Source organism: Chlorocebus sabaeus, chromosome 12 (assembly GCF_047675955.1).
Source record: "Chlorocebus sabaeus isolate Y175 chromosome 12, mChlSab1.0.hap1, whole genome shotgun sequence".
NCBI lineage: Eukaryota > Metazoa > Chordata > Mammalia > Primates > Cercopithecidae > Chlorocebus > Chlorocebus sabaeus.
In genome coordinates this window covers 114,495,135-114,513,494 of record NC_132915.1, presented here as the reverse complement: position 1 = coordinate 114,513,494, position 18,360 = coordinate 114,495,135, and the positions used below count along the sequence as shown (strand labels likewise).

General features: G+C 47.8%; 1 pseudogene; it reads right to left on the bottom strand.

Moving 5' to 3' along the window:
• The window catches only part of LOC140713009 (tubulin beta-8 chain-like), a 38,503-nt pseudogene extending 21,055 nt beyond the window's left edge, over window positions 1-17,448 (bottom strand).
• Between the last annotated feature and the right edge of the window lie 912 nt (window positions 17,449-18,360).

The window sequence follows — 18,360 nt, the reverse complement described above, 5'->3', positions numbered from 1 at the left end:
TTGAAATAGTCTGACTTCAAGTTCAAGTTCAATGAATCTATCTTCTCCTTGATCAATTCTTTTTTTTTTTTTCTTTTTTTTTTTTTCTTTTGAGACGGAGTCTCGCTCTGCCGCCCAGGCTGGAATGCAGTGGCCAGATCTCAGCTCACTGCAAGCTCCGCCTCCCGGGTTTACGCCATTCTCTGGCCTCAGCCTCCCGAGTAGCTGGGACTACAGGCGCCCGCCACCTCGCCCGGCTAGTTTTTTTGTATTTTTTAGTAGAGACGGGGTTTCACCGTGTTAGCCAGGATGGTCTCGATCTCCTGACCTCGTGATCCACCCGTCTCGGCCTCCCAAAGTGCTGGGATTACAGGCTTGAGCCACCGCGCCCGGCCGATCAATTCTTTTAAGTAACACTGATGCACTCTTCAGTATGACAATTGCATTTTAACTTCAGAATTTCTGCTTTATTTTTTTATTTCAAACTCATTGTTAAATTTATCAGATAGAATTTTGAATTTCTTCTCTGTGTTATATTGCATTTCTTTGAATTACCTCAACCAGCTATTTTGGATTTCCTGTATGAAAGGTCACATATCTCTGTTTTTCCAGAATTGGTCCCTGGTGCCTTATTTAGCTTGTTTCGTGAAGTCATGTTTTCCTGGACAGTCTTGATACTTGTAGATGTTCATCTATGTCTGGACATTGAAGAGTTCAGTCTTCATTGTAGTCTTCACAGTCTGCGCTTGCTTGTCCCCATTATTGTGGGAACACTTTCCAGGTATTCAAAGAGACTTAGGTCCCAAACCCAATAATACAGTACCTTATGCAAACACATAGAGGTACTGCCTTGGTGGCCTTGGATTAACATCAAGAAAAATTCTCTTGATTTATCAAGTAGAGACTCTTGTTCTCTTCCCTTACTTGCTCTCAAATCAGCAGAGTCTCTCTATCTGTACTGAGGCATGTGGAGCTGGAGTTGGGGTAACATATGCACCCCTGTGGCCACCACCACTGAGACTGTGCTGGTTCACACTTGAAGTAGACAAAGAACTTGGTATCACCCAAGGCCCATTAAAACCACTACTTGGCTACCATGTAAGTTTATTCAAAGCCCTAGCCCTAGCCCTAACCCTAACCCTAACCCTAACCCCAAACCATAACCCTAACTCTAACACCAAACCCTAACACTAACCAGAGCCCTAGCACTAGCCCAAACCCTTACCTTAACCCTAATCCCTAACCCTAATCCCTAACCCCAACCCTTACCCTAACCCTTAACCCTGACCCCTAACCACTGACACCAACCCCCAACCCTAACCCTTAAGCCTAACCCTTAACCCCTAACCCCAACCCCAACACTAACCCCTAACCCTAAGCCTCAACCTAACCCTCACCCTAACCCTAACCCTTCACCCTTAACCCTAACACTAACCATCTAACCCTTCTCCATAACCTAAACCTAAACATTACTCCTAACCCTAAATCAAACTCTAAGCAAACCCTAACACACTAGGCCCACAAGGACAGAGGTGTACATATTCATTCTGTCATACTTATGTTTGCAACTAAGAAATAAATGAAAAGTTGCTTACACTGACTAATACTGAAGGACGTGCCAATTAAAAGAACATTAAAATATCTTTGCCTGCCTGTGTGCAGGCTGGGCGTGGTGGCTCAAGCCTATAATTGCAGCACTTTGGGAGGCAGAAGTAAGCGGATCACTTGAGGCCAGGAGCTTGAGACCAGCCTGGTCAACATGGGGAAACCCCCATCTCCACTAAAAAAAAAAAAAAAAAAAAAAAAAAAATTAGTTGGGCATGTTTTAGTCGGGCATGTTGGCACATGCCTGTATCCCCAGTTACTTGGAAGCCTGAAGCCTAAAAATCATTTGAACCTGGGATTCGGAGTTTGCTATAAGCCAAGACTGCACCACCGCACTTCACCCTGGGCAACAGAGCAAGAGCCTGTCTCAAGAAAAGGACTGATATTTACTGTTGGCAAAGGCTACAGTCATTCTCTTGCTAACCCTAAACCCTGACTCTGACCCAGACCTCATCATATTCTTCCCTGCAATTCCTCAGGTATGTTTTCTTTCTGCTAATTTTTTTCCTCTAAACTTCTGACACTTAATACTCTAAATAGTTAAAAACCCATACCCAATCCCATCCCCAATTTAATACTAAGCCACACTAGGACTTGACATCACAAGAACAGAAAGGTACAGATCAATGTCTAGTATAATTATTCAATTAATAATGCTCAAGAGGACAGGTGTGGTAGCTCACACCTGAAATCCCAGCACTTTGGGAGGCCAAGGCGGACAGATCACCTGAGGTCAGGAGTTTGAGACCAGCCTGGCCAACATGGTGAAACCCTGTCTCTACTAAAAGTACAAAAATTAGCCAGGCATGGTGGCGGGCACCTGTAATCCTAGCTACTCAGGTGGCTGAGGCAGGAGAATTGCTTGAACCCACAGAGGTTGCAGTGAGCTGAGATTGTGCCATTGTACTCTAGCCTGGGCGACCAGAGTGAGACTCTGTCTCAAAAAAAATTAAAAAAAATAATGCTCAAGAAAATAATTGTCATTTCATACTGGCACGTATTTTGAGGATAATACAACATGATCACTACATCCTTTTCTCAGAAAATCAAGCTGGTTTGGCATACTAAAGCCATCACTGCAAATAAACATCAAATAAACAGAATAAAGAAGAAACCCACATACTAATTTCAATAGATGTAGGAAGTACTTTAAACAAAGTCAATACCATTTCATCATAAAAACATCCAACAAACCAGGGATAGGAATTTTCCAAACACCACAATAGGACTTTAGCACCACCTCTATTGTTAGGGCCCAGTGCTGTACTCCTAAGATCAGGACCAAGGCACCAATGCTCGTTTTCATCACTGTGTTCACCACTGTATGGGAAGTTCCATCCACAACAAATAGGAGAGAAAAAGAAGTAAAGAGCACATATATGTGTTAAGAAGCAGTAAAAATGGCTACTCACAGATCACATGAGCTATCTTATGTACAGAAAAATCATGACGAACCCCCAAAAATATTATTAAAACTAGTAAACTACAACACAAAATGTCAATACACAGTAATCTGCTCTATTTCCAGACAGTAGCAACAAACAACATGAGAATATAATTATGAAAACCATTCCAGGCTGGAGGTGGTGGCTCACACTTGTAATACCAACACTTTGAGAGGCTCACATGGGAAGATCTTTTGAACCCAGGAGTTTCAGGCCAGACTGGCCAACACAGGAAAACACTCTCTCTACAAATAATTTAAAAATTAGCTAGGTGTGATGGTGCATGTCTGTAGTCCTAGTTACTCAGGAGACAGAGGAGGGAGGATTGCCTGAGCCCAGGAGGTTTAGGCTGCAATAAGCCACGTTCACACCACTGCACTTCAACCTGGCCAACAGAGAAAAACCATGCCTTGAAAAAAAAAGAAAAAAATATTACATTTTAAAAAATCAACAGGCTGGACATGGTAGCTGACATCTGTAATCCCAGTGCTTTGGGAGGCCAAGAGAGAAATATCACTTGAGAACAGGAGTTTGAGGCCAGTTTAGGCAGGACAGCAAGACCCTACCTGTACAAAAAATCAAAAAATTAGCCAGATGTGGTGGTGCACACCTGTAGTCCCAGCTACTTGGGAGGCTGACGCGGGATGATCACTTGAGCCAAGGAGATAGAGGTTGCAGTTGAAAGGGTGGCCTGCCCCTCCACACCTGTGGGCATTTCTCGTTAGGTGGAATGAGACTTGAGAAATGAGATACAGAGACAAAGTATAGAGAAAGAAAAAGTGGGCCCAGGGGACCTGCACACAGCATACAGAGGACCCACGCCACACCAGTCTGAGTTCCCTCAGTACTTATTGATCATTATCTTTACTGTCCTAGAAAAAGGGAAGTAGTAGGATAATAGGATCATCGTAGGGAGAAGGTCAGTGGTAAGACACATGAATAAAGGTCTCTGTGACATGATTAAGTTTAAGGAAAAGTGCTGTGCCTTGATGTGCATATGCAAACATCTCCATAAACATTTTTAGTTCATAAAGAGCACCATTGCCGCTAGCACGTCCCACCTTCAGCCCTAAGGCGGTTTTCTCCTTTCTCAGTAAACAGAACATACAATCGGTTTTTTTTTTAACTATTTCTCAATTATTCCTTTATTTTTTAAAAATGTGTAAATATTTTGAATTGTCAAATATTTCATATATTCAAGATATACATGATTATTTGATACACGAATATCTTCTTCTTATTATTATTATTATACTTTAAGTTCTAGGGTACATGTGCATAACGTGCAGGTTTGTTACATATGTACACTTGTGCCATGTTGGTGTGCTGCACCCATCAACTCGTCAGCACCCATCAACTCGTCATGTACATCAGGTATAACTCCCAATGCAATCCCTCCCCCCTCACCCCCCTCCCCATGATAGGCCCCAGTGTGTGATGTTCCCCTTCCCGAGTCCAAGTGATCTCATTGTTCAGTTCCCACCTATGAGTGAGAACATGCGGTGTTTGGTTTTCTGTTCTTGTGATAGTTTGCTAAGAATATGGTTTCCAGCTGCATCCATGTCCCTACAAAGGACACAAACATCCCTTTTTATGGCTGCATAGTATTCCATGGTGTATATGTGCCACATTTTATATAACAATCGGGTTTTACACTGAGATGATCCATTGCCCAGGGACGGGCAGGAGACAGATGCTTTTCTCTATCTCAACTGCCAAGAGGCTTTCATTCCTCTTACACTAGTCCTCCTCAGCACAGACCCTTCACGGGTGTCAGGCTGGGGGACGATCAGGTCTTTTCCTTCCCACGACGCCATATTTCAGACTATCGCATGGGGAGAAACCTTGGACAACACCTAGCTTTCCTAGGCAGAGGTCCCTGCAACCTTTGGCAGTGTACGTGTCCCTGGGTACTTGAGATTAAGAGGATGGTGATGACTTTTCACAAGCATGCTGCCTTCAGGCACTTGTTTAACAAAGCACACCCTGCACAGCCCAAAATCCGTTAAACCTTGAGTCACCACAGCACATGTCTCTTGCAAGGACAAGGTTGGGGCTAGGGTCACAGATTAACAGCATCTCAAATACAGAACAAAATGGAGTCTCTTATGTCTACTTCTTTCTACATAGACACAGTAACAGTCTGATCTCTCTTTCTTTTCCCCACAGCAGTGAGCCATGATCATGCCACAGCACTCTAGCCTGGGAGACAGAGTGAGACCCTGTCTCAAAAAAATAAAAATAAAGCAATTGCTCATAGAAATATGGGTTTATTTCTGAACTCAAAATTCAGTTCCATTGATCTATTCAATTGATTATACCAGAATCATGTTGATTTTATTACCGTTACTTTGTAGTAAGATTCAAAATTTGGAAATGTGAGCCTCTGAGGTTTTTTTTGAGACGATTTTGGCTATTCTGTATGCCTTGAAATTTCATATAAATGATAGGATTAGTCTATTGATTCCTGCCAAAAGGACATTGGGATTGTAACAGGAATCACAAAGAATCCGTAGATGACTTCGTGTAGTACTGCCACCTTAAGAATTATTAAGTCTTCTAGTTTATGATATGGGGTGTCTTTAAATTTATGTATGCTTTCTTGAATTTACTTCAGCAATGTTTTGAAATTTTCCATTTACAAGTTATTCTGTTGTTTTCTGTTTTTTGTTTTTTCCAGAGATGGAGTCTCACTCTGTCACACAGGCTGGAGTACAGTGGCGAGATCTCGGCTCACTGCAACCTCTGCCTCCCAGGTTCAAGCAATTCTCTTGCCTCAGCCTCCCAAGTAGCTAGGATTACATGCGCGTGACACCACGCCCAGCTAATGTTCTGTATTTTTAGTAGAGATGGGGTTTCACCATGTTAGCCAGGATGGTCTCGATCTCTTGATCTTGTGGATCCACCTGCCTTGGCCTCCTAAAGTGCTGGGATTACAGACGTGAGCCACCACGCCCAGCCTCATGTACAAGTCTTGTACCTTGGTTAAATTTATTCCAAAGAATATTTTATTTATTCCAAGGAATATTATTTATTTATATATTCATATTATTTATAATAAATAAATAATATTTATTTATTCCAAAGAATATTATTACTGTTGATTGTTTTCTGAGAGAGTCTCACACTGTCACCCAGGCTGGAATGCAGTGCCACAATCCTAGCTCTTCAGCATCAATCTCCTGGGCTCAAAAGATCCTCCCACCTCAGCCTCTAGAGTAAGTGGAACTACATATGTGTGCAAGCACAACCAGTTAACTTTTTAATATTTCTGTAGGGACGGTGTCTGGCTATGGTGCCCAGCTTTCCTTCTAAAATTTTTAAAAATTCTAAAATTTTAGCCATGAATCAGGCATAAATACTGTGGTGGTTAATCTTAGTGTTAACTTTACTAGATTAAGGGATACACAGAGAGCTGTTAAAGCACTCTGTGTGGGTATGTCTGTGAAGGTGTCTTCAGAAGAGGTGTCATACTGGTATAACATATCACGGCATATCGTAATACTGACATGACACCCACAAGACTGCTGTGACACCCATAAGACTGATGTGACGTTCACAATGCAGATGACACCTGTAAGACTGCTGTGACACCCAGAACACTGATGTGAAGCCCGCAAGAGTCATGACACTCCTAAGACTCATAAGACACCCGTAATACTGACGTGACACCTGTAAGGCTGATATGACATTCGTAAGACTGATGGGACACCTGCAATACTGATATGATGCACACAATACAGATATGACACCCTCAACACTGCTATGACACCCCTAAGACTCACGTGACACCCTCAATACTGATATTTCAGTCGCAATACTGATACAGCAGCCAGACTCTCACCACGGTGCTTGGTACACAGCTTCCACTGACCTGAATTTGGATTGGGTTTGGCCTCTACAGTGAAGTTTGATGTAGTCTCTGCTTTACTGACATGGTATTACTGTGGCTGTTTATAATTCACTTTACAGTAATTTCATACTTCTAGGAATTCTGCAATAGCAGTGTAAAGTGTAACTTATCTCTTCTCTTAGATTCCTCAGCAGTTACAGCAGCTCCACACAAAACACTCCAGTGTATTTTGCCAAAGCAAAGACAGCCTCCCAGCTAACCACCAAATAACTCCCGTATCAGGAAATACAGGGTCTCTACCTGACAATCCAATCCACAGACCCATTTCACTTCACTGCCTGCCCCAACTGGGAGAAAAGGTCTCTTTCCATTTGGATTGGGTTTTCCTTTTTCTGGAATGTTCCTGAGCTGTCCCTCAGTTTCACAACTTTGGCAGGTAACTCCAAGCTGGGTCTGCCCCATGTTTCCTCCTGAGCAGATGCGGACCCTGCGTTCCCAGCGGAAACACCGCAGCCCGATGCTTGCTCTCCTCAGTGCAACCCACCAGAAGGAGCACAATCCACCTTCCCACGACTGGTGATCTCAACTTCATAATGGCAAAATTCTCTTTTTCAAACCGAAGGTTCATCATGTCGGTCTCTCATTTAACTTTTACAATGGGTTCCCACTGGCCTTAGCACAAGGACCGCAGGACTGACCATGACCTCTACACACCATGCACTCCTGCATGCTGCCCTTTCCAAGGCACTCCACCCCAGTGGCCTGCAGTCTCGTATGCTCTCTCTTGCGGGGACACAGCAGCCTTCTGGGTGTCTCGAGTATTTAACGCATGTTCCCTCAAGCCATTCACCCAATGTCCACCCTTAGCACATTGTCTAAGACACTGTCCAGCAAAAACCTTAAAGTCACAGCCGTTGTGGTATCTAACAGTAGTAAAGTTAATAATGTGGTTTTTCTAAAAACAAAACGTAATTATTTCTTAGATAATCTGCAAGAATCACCCACGATTTGTAGATCAAGGAATGATAGTTTAATGGAACCAAAGTCCACGTATGAGATAATTAGGAAAGAAAAATGAAATCTCAGTGTTGAACAAAAGGCAAATGGCACGACTAATTACTAAAATTTAATAAGAACACACTGGGCCGGGCATGGTGGCTCATGCCTGTAATCCCAGCACCTTGGTGGGGGTCTGAGGCCAGCCTGGGCAACATGGCAAAACCCATCTCTACAAAAAAAAAAAAAAAAAAAAATTAGCCGAGCACGTTTGTATATACCTGTAGTCCCAGCTAATCGGGAGGCTGAACTGGGAGGATGGCTTGACCCCAGGAGGATGCAGTGAGCCGAGATGGTGCCAGAGCACTGCAGCCTGAGCAAGCGGGCCAGACCTTAGAAACATTCTCCTCCTCTCTTCAGGGAGTCAGACAGAGAATTCTCTCTCTTCTGCTGCCTCCTTTGTGTTTGAATATAAAACACAAAAATAAAAGCTTTGTGAAATAAATTTAACCAAGCTAAACAAAACACCTAAATAAAAGCTTTGCCTGGGAACCTTGCTCAGCCTCATGTCAACTTCTATCACTGGAGAGCCAAGAAACTCTGCTCAGTAACAACACCACTGACAGCTGGGTCCTGAAAAAGGTCTTGCGTTAAGCAGGAATTACTTTAAAATAATTAAAGCTTGTCACTGGGTCATGAGAAATTGTTGAATATAACAATTCCCTCAACTGAAAACAAGATAAACTAAGAAGTATACTTTAAAAATATTATTGATGGAAAAAATAGCAGAAATACATAGGATTAAGAATTCTGTTGAAAACTAGAAAGAGATAAATCAGAAGTCAAATAAGAGAAAAATACTGGCCAGGCACGGTGGCTCATGCCTGTAATCACAGTACTTTGGGAGGCAGAGGCCGGCAGATCAGCTGAGGTCAGGAGTTTGAGAACAGCATGGCCAACATGGCGAAACCCAGTCTCTACTAAAAACAATAATCAGCCGGGCACGATGGCGCAGGCCTGTAATCCCAGTTACTCAAGAGGCTGAGGCCAAACTGCTTGAACACAGGAGATGGAGGCTGCAGTCAGCTGAGATCTCTACTGCGCCACTGCACTCCAGCATGTGAGACAGAGCAAAACTCGTCTCAAAAAAAAAAAAAAAAAGGAGAAACTTATTTAATCAAACTGGAAACCAAGAGAAAATGGATGATTTCCTAGTAAAAATACACATTAACAAAATGGACTCTAAAATAAGGAAAATTTAAATACACCAATTAGCATAGAAAAGCTTGGAGTGACCCTTAAAGATCCCCCATTAAAAAAGGACCCCAGAGGCAGGGCGTGGTGGCTCACACCTGTAATCCCAACACTTTGGGAGGACAAGGCGGGCAGATCACTTGAGGAAAGGAGTTTGAGACCAGCCTTGCCAACATGGTGAAACCCCACATCTAATAAACACACTCAAAAAATTACCCGGGCATCATGGCGCACGTACACTTGTAGTCCCAGCTACTTCAGAGGCTGAGGCAGGAGAATCACTTGAGTCCAGGAAGGGGAGGTTGCAGTGAGCGGAGAGCAGGCCACTATACCTGTCAGGCCTCTGAGCCCAAGCCAAGCCATCGCATCCCCTGTGACTTGCACGTATATGCCCAGATGGCCTGAAGTAACCGAAGAATCACAAAAGAAGTGAAAATGCCCTGCCCCGCCTTAACTGATGACATTCCACCACAAAAGAAGTGAAAATGGCTGGTCCTTGCCTTAAGAGATGACATTACCTTGTGAAAGTCCTTTTCCTGGCTCATCCTGGGTCAAAAAGCTCCCCCACTGAGCACCTTGTGACTCCCACTCCTGCCCGCCAGAGAACAACCCCCCTTTGACTGTAATTTTCCTTTACCTACCCAAATCCTATAAAACGGCCCCACCCGGCCGGGCGCGGTGGCTCAAGCTTGTAATCCCAGCACTTTGGGAGGCCGAGACGGGCGGATCACGAGGTCAGGAGATCGAGACCATCCTGGCTAACACAGTGAAACCCCGTCTCTACTAAAAAATACAAAAAAAAAATAGCCGGGCAAGGTGGCGGGCGCCTGTAGTCCCAGCTACTCGGGAGGCTGAGGCAGGAGAATGGCGAAAACCCAGGAGGCGGAGCTTGCAGTGAGCTGAGATCCGGCCACTGCATTCCAGCCTGGGCGACAGAGCAAGGCTCCGTCTCAAAAAAAAAAAAAAAAACAAAAACAAAAAACGGCCCCACCCTTATCTCCCCTCGCTGACTCTCTTCAGACTCAGCCTGCCTGCACCCAGGTGATTAAAAAGCTTTATTGCTCACACAAAGCCTGTTTGGTGGTCCCTTCACAGGGACGTGCATGACAATACCCTAGCCTGGGCAAGAGAGTGAGACTGCATCTCAAAAAAAAAGAAGAAAGAAAGAAAAAAGAAAAATACCGCAAGGCCACGCGCAGTAGCTCACACTTGTAATCCCAGCACTTTGGGGAGGCTGAGGCGGTGGGATCACCTAGGGTCAGGAGTTCGAGACAAGCCTGACCAATATGGTGAAACCCCATCTCTACTAAAAATATAAAATTAGTCGCATGCCTGTAATCCCAGCTACTTGGGAGGCTGAGGCAGGAGAATCATTTGAATCCAGGAGGCAGAGGTTGCAATGAGCCGAGATCTCACCATTGAGCTCCAGCTTGGGAAAAAAGAGTGAAAATCTGTCTCAAAAAAAAACAAAACAAAGGCTGGGGGAGACCTTAGGCTGGGTGCAGTGGCTCATGCCTGTAACCCCAGCACTTTGGGAGGCTGATCTGTAAGGATCACTTGAGCCCAGGAGTTCAAGACAAATTTGAGTGACGTAAAGATCCTGCTTAAATTAGCAGTGCATGGTGGCTGGTGCCTATAGTCCAAGCTACTTGGGAGGCTGAGGCAGGAGGATTGCTGGACCCCAGGAGGCCAAGGCTGCAGTGAGCCATGATCACACCACTGCACTCCAGCCTGGGTGACAGAGCAAGAACTTCTCTCTTAAAAAAAAAAAATATATAGATCAATAAAAATGTAAAGGCTGAGTGCAGTGGCTCACGCCTAGAATCCCAGTAATTTGGGAGGCAGAGGCAGGTGGATCATTTGAGGTCAGAAGTTAGAGATCAACCTGACAAACATGGTGAAACCCCATCTCTACTACCAAAAATACAAAGTTAGCCAGGTATGCTGGTGCACACCTGTATTCCCAGCTACTCAGGAGGCTGAGGCAGAATTGCTTGAACCCAGGAGGCAGAGGTTGCCGTGAGCCAAGATCAGGACATTGCACTTCAGCCTGGGCAACAGGAGCTAAACTCCATCTCAAAAAACAAACAAAAAAAATTTTTTTTTAATTAAAAAAAAAAAACAGCCAGGCCTGGTGGCTCAGGCCTGCCTGCAATCCCAGCACTTTGGGAGGCTGAGGCGAGTGAATCTCTTGAGGTCAGGAGTTCGAAACCAGCCTGGCCAACATGGTGAAATCCCGCCTCTACTAAACATACAAAATTAGCCTGGCATGGTAATGCAGGCCTGTAATCCCAGCTACTTAGGATGCTGATGCAGGAGAAGGGCGTAAACCCGGGAGGCGGAGGCTGCAGTGAGCTGAGATCGCGCCACTGCAGTCCAGCCTGGGCGACAAAGTGAGACTCCTTGTCAAAAAAAGAAAAGAGGCTGGGCTCAGTGGCTCATGCGTGTAATCCCAACACTTTGGGAGGCCAACGCGTGTGGATCACAAGGTCAGAAGTTCAAGACCATCCTGGCCAAGACGGTGAAACTCCATCTCTACTAAAAATACAAAAATATTAGCTGGGCGTTGTGGCAGGCGCCTGTAATCCCAGCTATTGGGGAGGCTGAGACAGATAATTGCTTCAACACAGGAGGCAGAGGTTACAGGGAGCTGAGATCGCTCCACGACACTCCAGCCTGGGAGACAGAGTGAGACTCCATCTCAAAAAAAAAAAAAAAAAAAAAGATAAGAAAAGACACCGCAAGGCCATATGGATTTACAGCTCAGTATAAAGTAACCTTAACGAAATCTGATTTTATTTAAAACGGTCAAGGCCAAGGAAAAAAAAAAAAAACAGAGTACTGACTTTCTTCAATTAGTTTTATGGTATAAGGTCAAAGCTTGATATAGTTAATACATTTCAACTAACTTGGGATGCTAATGCTTATCAAACAGACGTCATTTTATGTGCCATTACAAATATACTGCAAATTAAACAGACTTTCTCAACAAAAGAAAAACTGTTGAGTTCACTTCCATTAGACGCACACAATGGTGTTTTTGGTTTTGTTTTCATTTGTTTTTGTTTTTTTGAGACAAGGTCTTGCTCTGTCGCCCAGGGCTTAAGTGCAGTAGCTTGAGCATGATAATCTGCCTACTTATCCATTTTCCTGTGTTGTTTCCACTGTGTTAACAAACGAGTCTGAAAACACCGAGTACTGACCAGGCGAGGTGGCTCACGCCTGTAATCCCAGCACTTTGCGAAGCCGAGGTGGGTGGATCACCTGATGAAGTTGCGAGTTCGAGACCAGCCTGACCAACATGGAGAAAGCCCGTCTCTACTAAAAATACAAAATGAGCGGGGCGTGCTGGCGCACGCCTGTAATCCCAGGGGGCTGAGGCGGGAGAATCGCTTGAACCCGGGAGGCGGAGGCTGCAGTGAGCCGAGATGGCGCCATTGCACTCCAACCTGGGAAACAAGAGCGAAACTCCGTCTCAAAAACAAAACAAAACAAAACAAATGCGCACGGATCCGGGGGCGCCTCTTTCCCGACCTCAGGCTGTGGTGCCCGCCAGTCCCCAACATCCCGACCGCCCCACGGTGTCTCCGTGGTCCTCCTCCTCTCCAGAAACAAACTCGCCTTCGTGACCCGCATCTTGGCCTTGCGCTGGGGGTGACCCGCCCAGGCCTCCATGAAGGGAGCTTGTTCAACGTGAAGTCCGGATACAAACAGCCCGACGGGAAACGCGGGCGCGCTCGCTCCGCCGCGCTCACAGCGGGGGCGGAAGCCTTTTCCTCACCTTTGCCTCGGCGGCCCCGAGTGTCCCGGAGCTGCAGCAGCGTCTCACCATCCCCACAGCGGACGCGGCCCCAGGTGTCCCCAGGTGTCCCAAGCCCCGGCCCCTCCCCGGCGGGTCCTGAAGAGAGAAAGCTCCGTCTTCACAGGGGACGCCCCAGGACGCCGCCGTGCGGATCGGACACGCCTCTGGCGCGCGGCGCTTCGGGTTTGGCAGGGCCGGGCGCCCCCTCGCGGCAGCTCTGGGGAATCTCTGAAAATCAGCGCCTTGATTTTTCCAGGCCGTGATTTTGGAAATTTCAACTGAAACGGAGCCCACCGTCCAGTGCCTTGACCGGAACGCATGGAGATAGCAATCAAAGAAGACGGCCAGTTCACGCCTGTAATCCCAGCACTTCGGGAGGCCGAGTCTGGCGGATCACTTGAGGTCAGGAAATCAAGACCATTCTGGCCAACATGGTAAAACCCCGCCTCTACTAAAAATACAAAAAGTATCTGAGCGTGGTGGCGGGCGCCTGTAGTCCCAGCTACTCTGGAGGCCGAGGCAGGAGAATCCCTTGAACCCGGGAGGCGGAGGTTGCAGTGAGCCGAGATCGCGCCACTGCACTCCAGCCTGGCGACACAGCGAGACTCAGTATCAAAAAGAAAGAAAAAAGAAAAGAAAAAAATAAAAAGAAACCAGGAAAGAAAAAGGAAGAAAGTAAGGGGAAGGGGGAGGGAGAAAGAAGGAAGAAAGAGACTCCAGGCTAGGTGCAGTGGCTCACGCCTGTAATCCCGGTACTGTGGGAGGCTGAGGTGTAAGGATCACTTGAGCCCAGGAGTTCAAGACAAACCCGTGCAACGTAGATACAAACTTCACAGCTCACCCCCCAAAAATAGCTCAAGATAGTCTGTAGACTTAAATTTTCAAATATAAAATTGTAAAAGTTACAGAAGAAAATCCACATGACTTTGGATTGGTGATGAGTCTTTAGATACAATACCAAAAGCCAGTTCATAAAAGAAAAAAATGATAATGTGGACTTTATTAAAATTTAAAAAGACTGCTCTCTGATATATCCCATTAAGAGAATCAAAAAACAAGCCACAGACTGAGAGAAAATATTTAAAAAACAAACCTGAAAAATGACTTGTGTGTAAAATAACAAACAAATTCTAATAACAAAAAGAAAAAAGCCCAATTAAAAGATAGACACCTCACCAAAAAAGAGATACAGATGACATGCCCGGGTGCGGTGGCTCATGTCTGTAATCTCAGCACTTTGGGAAGGGGAGGCAGGCAATCGCTCGAGGCCAGGAATTTGAGACCAGCCTAGCCAATATGGCAAAATCCTGTATCTACTAAAAATACAAAAATTAGCTGGGCGTGGTGGCTTGCACCTGTAATCCTAGCTACCTGGGAGGTGGAGGCAGGAGAATCACTTGAACTGGGGAGGCAGAAGTTGCAGAGAACTGAGATCATGCCACTGCACTTCAGCCTGGGCGACATACCAAGATGCTATCTTAAAAAAGAAGTGGAGTTTTGCTGTCACAAGCCAAGAAACTAACAGAAGCTGAAGAGAGGCCCGAAATGGATCCTTCCCTAGTGCCTTCAGAGGGAGCATGGCCTGCTGAGACAGAGTACAAATGGGACTCGGCCCACCCCCACTAACGCGTTATTCCATACGTGCCCGTTGACCCCCAGACCTTGCAGCACCATACTCGCTGCAGGTGCCATACTCGCTGGCCAGACCTTGCCACCTGTCTGAAATAAACTAAGATAAGCAGCATCCCGCCATAAGTCTTACTCAAGGGAGTTAACTCTATCACCCACTTGTGCATGAGGCCAGGAGAATGACTGATCCTTACCCCTGGCCTCGTTATAATACTAAAGTTCCCACCCAGGTATGGGCTTTTCTGCTATTTTCCAATCACACAGCGTTTGTGTTAGCATGATTCTTCACTGCAACTGAGCACCCTTCACTCCACCCCATATGTGTAATGACACTCACCTAACTCATAAATCATGCATGTCATCCTCCTTAAGACACCACAGTGCACTCCCCTTGGGGAGCCAGCCAGGAATCCTTCCTCCTGCCCAACCTTTAGGGCATAAGACTTAATAAAGCTTTGTCTGGGAAACTTGCTTGGCCTGGTATCAACTTCTGTTTCATGGGAGCCTAAGAATATGTAGTTGGGAACACCGCCAGCATCTTTATTTCCAACTTCTGGACTTCGGAACAGAGACAACAAATCTCCATGGTTCTAAGCTACCCCTTTTGTGGCACTTTGTTACGGCAGCCCTAGGAAACAAATGCAGGCACGTTCTGCTCCATCTGCCACTCTCTCCAGACCACAACTTCTCCCCAAGCCCAACCCATGAGAGGCTGAGGACAGAAGCAGGACCCTTCACAGGCCACCATCACTGCTGGATGGTCACTTCCAGCACTGACTGTCTGGGAGCTCCAGCCTCAGCTCTCAGTTTCCAGGAGCAAGTGGGAGGATGAGCACAAGGAGGAATGAGGGCGCTGGCCTCCCAGGAACTGTCCCTGAATGTCCACCCTGCTGTCCTGGAGCTGCCCCTGAGCCTCCACCCTGACCTCAGCCCAGAGCTGTCCCTAAGCCTCCACCCTACTGTCCCCAAAACTGTCATTGAGCATCCACCGTGCTGTCCCTAGAGCCCAGAAAGCCTAGGGCTGACCAAACCTCATCCCTCACTCCTCCTCTGGCCCCTCTTCCCAGCCATCAACACTTTGGAACAGCCATGAAGCCCCTTTTAATCTCTAAAAAAGTGCGTCAGGAAGGCACAGAGAGCTCACACCAGGTGGTCATAGTGCCTTACCTGTGTCCAATGGGCCCAGGCTGGCCCTTTAAGGGGATGATGGTGGAACAGCTGAGAGACCACACCCCCCTTCTCAGAGAGGCCAGGGATAAAGAAAAGGGACAGCGGAGGAACCTGTGGGCAGGATGCTGAGGGTAGAGACTCCTCCCCACAGGCACCGAGCAGAGGGATCCTTCTTCCCTGAAGCTGCCCCTGAGTCTCCATCCAGACAGGACCTCCGACCACTGCTAGGGGCCCGTTCTCAGGAGGTTCAGTCCCAGACAAGGGCTCTGGAGACTTAAGTCCACTTTCCCAAAACGGACGATTCATCTGGCAAGTCAGGGTCCTAGAACATCCAGGACCGAGCCTTGCTGAGGACGGAAGGGAGTAACATGGCCTGGTGGGGGACGTGGGGGCCCAGTCCTCCTGTGGCAGACAGGCAAGTGGCTGTGCCCTCCACTCCGTACACCCTGCTGACAGCACATCCTCTGAGCTCAGGTCCCAGTGCCTTCCTGCTCCTCCTCCAGGCCCACAGATTTCCAAGGATGCGCTGGGCCACAGGTGAGCAGTGCAGTGGCCTCCTGACCCAGGGTTCTGAGGCTCCTCGTGGGGCGCCAGCACAGTCCTGGCTCAGCAGCACACCGGCTCTGGGGGCCCCCATGCAAGTCTGGAACAGAGTGCGGGAGGAGGGAAGGGCTCCGGCAGCATGTTCAGAACTCATCCTGGGAGCAGCTGCCTCCTTTCTGGCAAGCCCAGCCTCCCTCCTCCTCCAGGAAGCCCTCCTGAGGTCCTCCAGAGACCAAGCAGTGCCTGTGTCTTGGACATTCTGTCTTTCCTCCATGTGCCAGCCCAGCCTCATCATGGGACCCTGAGTCCCTTCAGGCTCCTCACCGCTCCGCCAGCACAGGGCCTGGGGCTCACAGCAGCCTGAACCAAGGCACAGATGGTGATATCTGCCCAGGACAGAGCCAACTCCCAGCAGCATGAGCCTCAAGGCCTTTCAGCAGCTACAGAGACTGGGCATTCCCACCACACACACACACACACACACACACACACACACGAGTCGCTGTCAGGACTGGTGACTTTCAAAGCACTGGGCTACAACCAGCAGACCTGGATCTTTCCGTGGGGCCACAGGAGGCCCCCCCCACCTCCAAAAGGAAGCTGTTCCCTTGGTGAGACCAGGAACCTCCATCCCATTCACCACACACCACACCCTCCATCACTGCACTGCTCCCTGGAGACCAACCTACGGCACCAAATCCCCACCTGAGGGTCTAAATAACCCCTGGCAGGTGCCCTGATTCTCTAGGGAAGGGCTGGTACCTGCAACAGGATGACAGTCCCGGGGACAATCACAATCTGTGCCCTGCTCAGCCTTGTCCTCAGCTGCCCAGGCTCTTGACAGTCACACCTACCACCCTGGGGAAAGAGGGGGACTCTGCCAAGAGCCAGGTGCCCGGTTTATGGTTCAAATTGAATATTTGGACAAAAATCTTGAAAACTAGGCTCCTCCTTGAGAGACAAAAGGATTTTTCTGCATAGTAAGCTGGAGCCGTGGTGTGGAGGGGGCATCCTTGCCGCACAGGGCCCAGGGATGCCCTAGGACACAGGGATGCCCTAGGATCCTGGAGAAGAGGGGTCAGCTTGGCCCAGACCCCAGGGAGGGGCCCTCACTGCTTCTTGTCCTTTGCCCAAAGTGAGGAGTCTGAGGGGAAAAACTAGAGACCACTCACTGGAACCCTCTCTCTCCTCCTCCTCCCACCCCCGTCCTCCCACCCCCCTCCTCCCTCTCCCGCTCCTCCCACCCAGGGGGCACAAACCGCCAGCCCAGCAGGGAGGGGAGGGCCTGATGCAACCCCCAAGTTGCTCACTGGTTCCTGGGCTGTGGGAGCCCAACAGGGTCACAGAGGGGGAAGTGCAGAGCCCACTCCTCAGCTGTGGTGCCAGCGTGAAATCTGCGGGGACCAGGGGACCAGGCAGAGCAGGAGCCTAGAGGCAGTGAGAGCCCCGAGGGCAGTGCACACACCACAGACCCTTCCCCACAGCCACAGGACAGACACCTTCGCAGGAGGAGGGGGTGAGGCACATGGTGCGTGCAGACAGCTGCAAACCAGAGGGAACAGAGATAAGTCATGAGACATTTACATTTTTCCATCAACAGTGGAACTGGAGACATGAGAACAAAAAGAAATCAGTAATGGAGGATACAGCTAGTTTTTCCCCATTTGAGACACAGCAGATACATTGAATTACACTGAATATACAAAAAAGGCTCCAAGCACTGACAAGGCTCCCACACTGGCCGCCAACCCTCATGAAAGCCAACATCTTGGGCAGGCCAGAGCTCTGGGCAACCCCTGCCCCCCACGCCCTGCCGTGGACTCTGCACACACCTGGAAGTTCCCACTGTGCACACTGTAGAGGGGCTAGAAGAACGCCGCTGGAGAGGACACGTTCTGGTAGAAGGTTGTCTTCACCCTGAGGCCAGGAGAGGCCAGAGGCCTGTGGGGACCCAGGGGGCCTGAGGTCACCACAGAGGCTGAGCTTCCTTCCATCAGCAGGAGGCCCGCCCACCTCATCTCTGCCACTGCCTCTCTCCCATCTCATCACATCCCAACCCACTCTCAGGGCAGGACCCAACTGGG